A 6000-nucleotide genomic window follows, 5' to 3' on the forward strand; every position below is an offset into this window, starting at 1 on the left:
CTTGAGGAGTATTTTAAAAATCAGGAAGGTACGGAATGGACAATCTACCTCAAGGCTGTAGTAACTGGACCTGAGGGAAAAGCAGAGTTTGTGCAGGTTCCCTTACACTTGTGGAAGCAGCCTTCGACAGTGGCCCCTCATATCACGCGGGAAGTTAACCAGTCTTTCCACACCAAAGATTTGGGGCCCATGGTAAAACGAGCGATCGATCAGGCAAACCCTGAATGCCACCAGCCGCAACAGTTACCCGGAGGTCTGATGGTCCAATTTTACCAAAACCCTGAGCCTAGCCTGACAGTGGTGCACCGTCATGTAGGGAAAGATATACTGGAGTATGTGAATCCCCAGGTATGGGCCGAAGACCCAACGCATGTAGGTCTAACCGGCATACAACCCATTGAGATCCCAGTGAAGGAAAATGTGACCTTGCCAACGGTACAACAATACCCTTTGAAGCAGCAAGCTATTCCGAGTATAGATAGACTCATTAAGGGATTGTTGGAGCAGGGAATTTTGGTAACATGCCAATCCAGTTGTAATACACCCATCCTAGCTGTTCCGAAAACTGGTAAGCCTGACCAGTATCGCCTAGTGCAGGATTTACGAATAAATGCAATTGTTCAGCCACTTCATGCACTGGTACCTAATCCAGCACACATCTTGGCCTCGATACCTGCTGATGCTACAGTTTTTGCGGTAGTCGACCTCCAGCATGCCGTTTTCTCCCTGCCATTGGCCACTTCTAGCCAATACCTTTTTGCCTTCACGTACAATGGCCAGCAGTATACGTGGACTCGATTACCCCAGGGCTTTGTGAATTCACCCACCCTGTTTTCGCGGTGCCTTCAACAGCAATTACAGACACTGACATTAAATCGTGGCTCTAATCTGATCCAGTATGTGGATGACCTTCTCATTGCCAGCCCTGATGAGCTAAGTAACAGAGAGGACACTATTCAGTTGTTGAACTATCTCTCAGAATTGGGATATGTGGTATCTCCAGCTAAAGTACTAGTGGCTAAGAAGACAGTTAAATTTCTTGGAGTTATGTTATCAGCAGAGAACCGCAGTCTGGAAACCAGTAGAATACAGCCAATATGCGAGACACCAGCCCCTAAAACGGCCAAACAAGTCAGACAGTGGCTGGGAATGGTTAATTATTGTCGACAGTGGATACCTAATATCGCAGTATTAACCAAACATCTGACTCCCTACACGGCTAAAGAGGGAGAGTTTGAGCTGGAACTAGAGGCACAGCAGGCATTTGAGGAATTAAAACAGGATCTGGTCCAAGCACCAGCCCTGGGACGTCCCCTGTACGATAGACCATTCCAGTTATACTGCACAGTAATGAACGATTGCTCAACAGCAGTCCTGACCCAGAAGCATGGAGATAAGCATCGACCGGTAGCTTATTATTCATCAAAAATGGATCCGGTAGCTTTAGGACATCCCTATTGCACCCAGATCCTTACAGCCGTCTACAACAGTCTACAGTCAGCCGCTAACATGACACTTCAGCAGGATATTACTGTGTATAGCTGTCACTCAGTCACTGCGTTACTGGGGCAATTGCAGACCCAACACCTGACTACCGCCAGGCAAAATAAGTATGAAATATACTTACTGAACAATCCTAGGCTTACATTTAAACACTGTAGCATTATCAACCCTGCCAGTTTCATTGCAAACCCGCCTTCCGAGAGTGATGAACCAAGCCATGATTGCTTACACCTCATTAAGGATGATACCTCAGTCCGACCTGATTTGTTTGACACTCCTATTACGGATCCCGGTATTACCATGTATACGGATGGCAGTTCTTCAATTGATGACATGGGAAAACGAATTTCTGGTTATGCAATTGTAAATCAGGAAGGTGTCACCTTAGAATCAGCAGCCTTTGAATCCCCTTTTTCTGCCCAGCAAGCCGAACTGTTTGCACTCATACGAGCTTGTACTTTGGGAGAAGGATTACGAATCAATGTATATACAAACTCTAGATATGCCTTTGGAGTAGTTCACGACTTTGGACAATTGTGGAAAAATAGAGGATTTCTAACCTCCTCGGGCAGTCCGATCTCACACCGTCAGTTAGTTTCAGACCTCCTGCAAGCCCTTTTACTCCCCAAACAGATAGCCGTGATTAAATGCTCTGCCCATACCACTGGCCAAAACCCGGTAGATATAGGAAACCGCCGCACTGATGAGGCGGCCAAAATTGCTTCTAGGAGCCACCAAATGATTGTGCCCCGAATTATGAGGCAGACTAAAAATTCCAACAAGAATCAGTCTACCTCGGAAAAACTAATGCCAACCATCCAAGAGGTGATTAAGTTGCAGGAGGACGCTTCCTGGCACTGGGGGTGCTCCTGCTGCCCAGGAAGGGGGGAAAAAGAGTGGGAGAGCAATAGTGGTAGGGGATTCTATAGTAAGGGGAACAGATAGGCGTTTCTGTGGCCGTAGACGTGAATCCAGGATGGTTTGTTGCCTCCCTGGTGCCAGGGTCAAGGATGTCACTGAGCGGCTGCAGGGCATTCTGGAGGGGGAGGGTGAACAGCCAGTGGTCGTGGTCCACATTGGTACCAACGACATAGGTAAAAAGAGGGATGAGTTCCTGCAGCAAGAATTTAGGGAGCTAGGTGAAGGATTAAAGAGCAGGACCTCGAGGGTTGTAATCTCTGGATTACTCCCGGTGCCACGTGCTAGTAAGTATAGAAATAGGAAGATAGAACAGATGAATGCGTGGCTAAAGGGATGGTGCAGGGGGGAGGGTTTTAGTTTCCTGGATCACTGGGTCTGCTTCTGGGAAAGGTGGGACTTGTACAAGTCGGACGGTTTACACCTGAACCAGAGGGGAACCAATATCCTTGCGGGAAGGTTTGCTAGCACTGCTGGGGGGGGTTTAAACTAACTTGGCAGGGGGATGGGGTACAGAGTGGAGCTATAGTAGGGGGTGATTTACAGCCAAATACAGAGGGAAAAACAAGTCAGCTGGGAAGGCAAAGCAAATATGTGAAGGCAAAAGGGAATATGGCAGGGCTGGAAGGCATTTATTTTAATGCAAGGAGTCTTGCAAATAAGGTGGATGAACTGAAGTTGTTGTTGAACACATGGGAGTACGATATTGTTGCTATCACGGAGACATGGTTGAGGGAGGGTCAGGACTGGCAGCTCAATATTCCGGGGTATGGAATCTTCAGGCGAGACAGAGGGGGGTGTAAAAGGGGAGGGGGTGTTGCAATATTAATTAAGGAGTCAATTACTGCTGTAAGGAGGGATGATATATTAGCGGGTTCCTCTAATGAGGCCATATGGGTAGAACTTAAAAAGAAAAAGGGGGCAAGCACTTTGCTGGGAGTGTACTATAGGCCCCCAAACAGTCAGGGGGAGATAGAGGAACAGATATGTAGGCAAATCTCAGAAAAGTGCGAAAATAATAGGGTAATAATAGTGGGGGATTTCAACTTCCCCAATATAAATTGGGATAGTCAGAGTGTGAAAGGCTTAGAGGGTGCAGAATTCTTAAAGTGCATCCAGGAGAGCTTTTTGAGCCAACATGTAGAAAGTCCTACAAGAGAGGGGGCGGTACTGGACCTAATTCTGGGGAATGTAGCCGGGCAAGTGGTGGAAGTGTCAGTAGGAGAGCATTTTGGCGACAGTGACCACAATTCGGTGAGATTTAAGGTGGTCATGGAAAAAGACAAAGACGGCCCGGAAATAAGGGTTCTAAATTGGGGGAAGGCCGATTTTAATATGATAAGGCAGGATCTGGCCAAATTGGACTGGGAGCAGCTACTTATAGGAAAATCCGCATCAAAACAGTGGGAGACTTTCAGAAGGGAAGTAGAGAGAGTACAACGCCAACATGTTCCTGTAAAGGTCAAGGGTGGGACCAACAAGCAAAGGGAACCTTGGATGACAAGGGATATACAAAAATGCATTAGAAATAAAAGGGGGGCTTTTGGCAGTTACAAAAGACTAAAGACGGAAGAAGCCCTAGAGGAGTATAAAAAATGCAGGGGCATACTTAAAAAAGAAATTAGGAGGGCGAGGAGGGGCCATGAAATAACACTGGCGAGCAAAATAAAGGAAAATCCTAAGATGTTTTATAAGTATATTAAGGGCAAGAGGATAACCAGGGAAAGGGTAGGGCCCATTAGGGACCAAAGTGGCAATCTGTGTGTAGAGCCAGATGATGTAGGCGGGGTTTTAAATGAATTTTTTGCATCTGTGTTCACTATGGAGAAAGACGATGCAGACATAGAAATCGGGCAAGGGGGCTGTGACATACTTGAACATATTAGCATCGAGAGGGAGGAGGTGCTAGCGGTTTTAGCAGGCCAAAAAGTGGATAAATCCCCAGGCCCAGACGAGATGTATCCCAGGCTGCTGTGGGAGGCAAAGGAGGAGATTGCAGGGGCTCTGACACAAATTTTCAGAACCTCTCTGGCCACAGGGGATGTACCAGAGGACTGGAGAACAGCTAACGTAGTACCATTATTCAAGAAGGGTAGCAGGGATAAACCAGGGAATTACAGGCCAGTGAGCCTAACATCTGTGGTAGGGAAATTATTGGAAAACATTCTGAGGGACAAAATTAGTCTCCACTTGGAGAGGCAAGGATTAATCGGGGATAGTCAGCATGGCTTTGTCAAGGGTAAATCATGTCTGACAAATCTGATTGAATTTTTCGAGGGGGTGACTAGGGGGGTGGATGAGGGAAATGCTGTGGATGTGGTTTACATGGACTTCAGTAAAGCTTTTGACAAAGTCCCGCATAGGAGACTGGACAAGAAGGTAAGAGCCCATGGGATCCAGGGTGCCTTGGCGCGTTGGATCCTAAACTGGCTGAGTGGCAGGAGGCAGAGGGTGATGGTCGAAGGTTGCTTTTGTGACTGGAAGCCTGTGTCCAGTGGGGTACCTCAGGGATCGGTGCTGGGTCCCTTGTTGTTTGTGATCTACATAAATGATTTGGATGAGAATGTAAAAGGTATGATCAGTAAGTTCACAGATGACACGAAAATTGGTGGGGTGGTAAATTGTGAGGAGGAAAGCCTCAGGCTACAGGACGATATAAACGGGTTGGTCAGATGGGCGGAAAAGTGGCAAATGGAATTTAACCCTGAAAAGTGCGAGGTGATGCATTTTGGACGGACAAATAAGGCAAGGGAATACACAATGAGTGGTAGGACCCTAGGAAGTACAGAGGGTCAGAGGGACCTTGGTGTACATGTACATAGATCCCTGAAGGCAGCGGAACAGGTAGATAAGGTGGTTAAAAAGGCATATGGGATACTTGCCTTCATTAGCCGAGGCATAGAATATAAGAGCAGGGAGGTTATGATGGAACTGTACAAAACGCTGGTGAGGCCACAGCTGGAGTACTGTGTGCAGTTCTGGTCGCCTCACTATAGGAAGGATGTGATTGCTTTGGAGAGGGTGCAGAGAAGATTCACCAGGATGTTACCTGGGATGGAGCGCCTCAGCTATGAAGAGAGGCTGGACAGGCTGGGGTTGTTTTCCTTGGAGCAAAGAAGGCTGAGGGGGGACCTGATTGAGGTGTACAAAATGATGAGGGGCATAGATAGGGTAGACAAAGAGGAACTTTTCCCCTTAGTAGGGGGGTCAATAACAAGGGGGCATAGATTCAGGGTAAGGGGCAGGAGATTTAGAGGGGATTTGAGGAGGAACTTTTTCACCCAGAGGGTGGTTGTAATCTGGAACTCACTGCCTGAAAGGGTGGTAGAGGCAGGAACCCTCACAACATTCAAGAAGCATTTGGATGAGCACTTGAAATGCCATTGCATACAAGGCTATGGACCAAATGCTGGAAAATGGGATTAGACTGGACAGGGATGGATGGGCGGCGCAGACACGATGGGCCGAAGGGCCTCTTTCTGTGCTGTAAAACTCTATGACTCTATGATAAGCATTTGTGGGGAGAATTGGGATGTGTATATAACCCTTTATCAAAACTCTGGACTACTCCCGCGGAAC

This window comes from Somniosus microcephalus, unplaced genomic scaffold, assembly GCF_052327205.1.
Source record: "Somniosus microcephalus isolate GS21.2 unplaced genomic scaffold, FLI_Smic_1.0 unresolved_chr9, whole genome shotgun sequence".
Taxonomy (NCBI): Eukaryota; Metazoa; Chordata; class Chondrichthyes; order Squaliformes; family Somniosidae; genus Somniosus; species Somniosus microcephalus.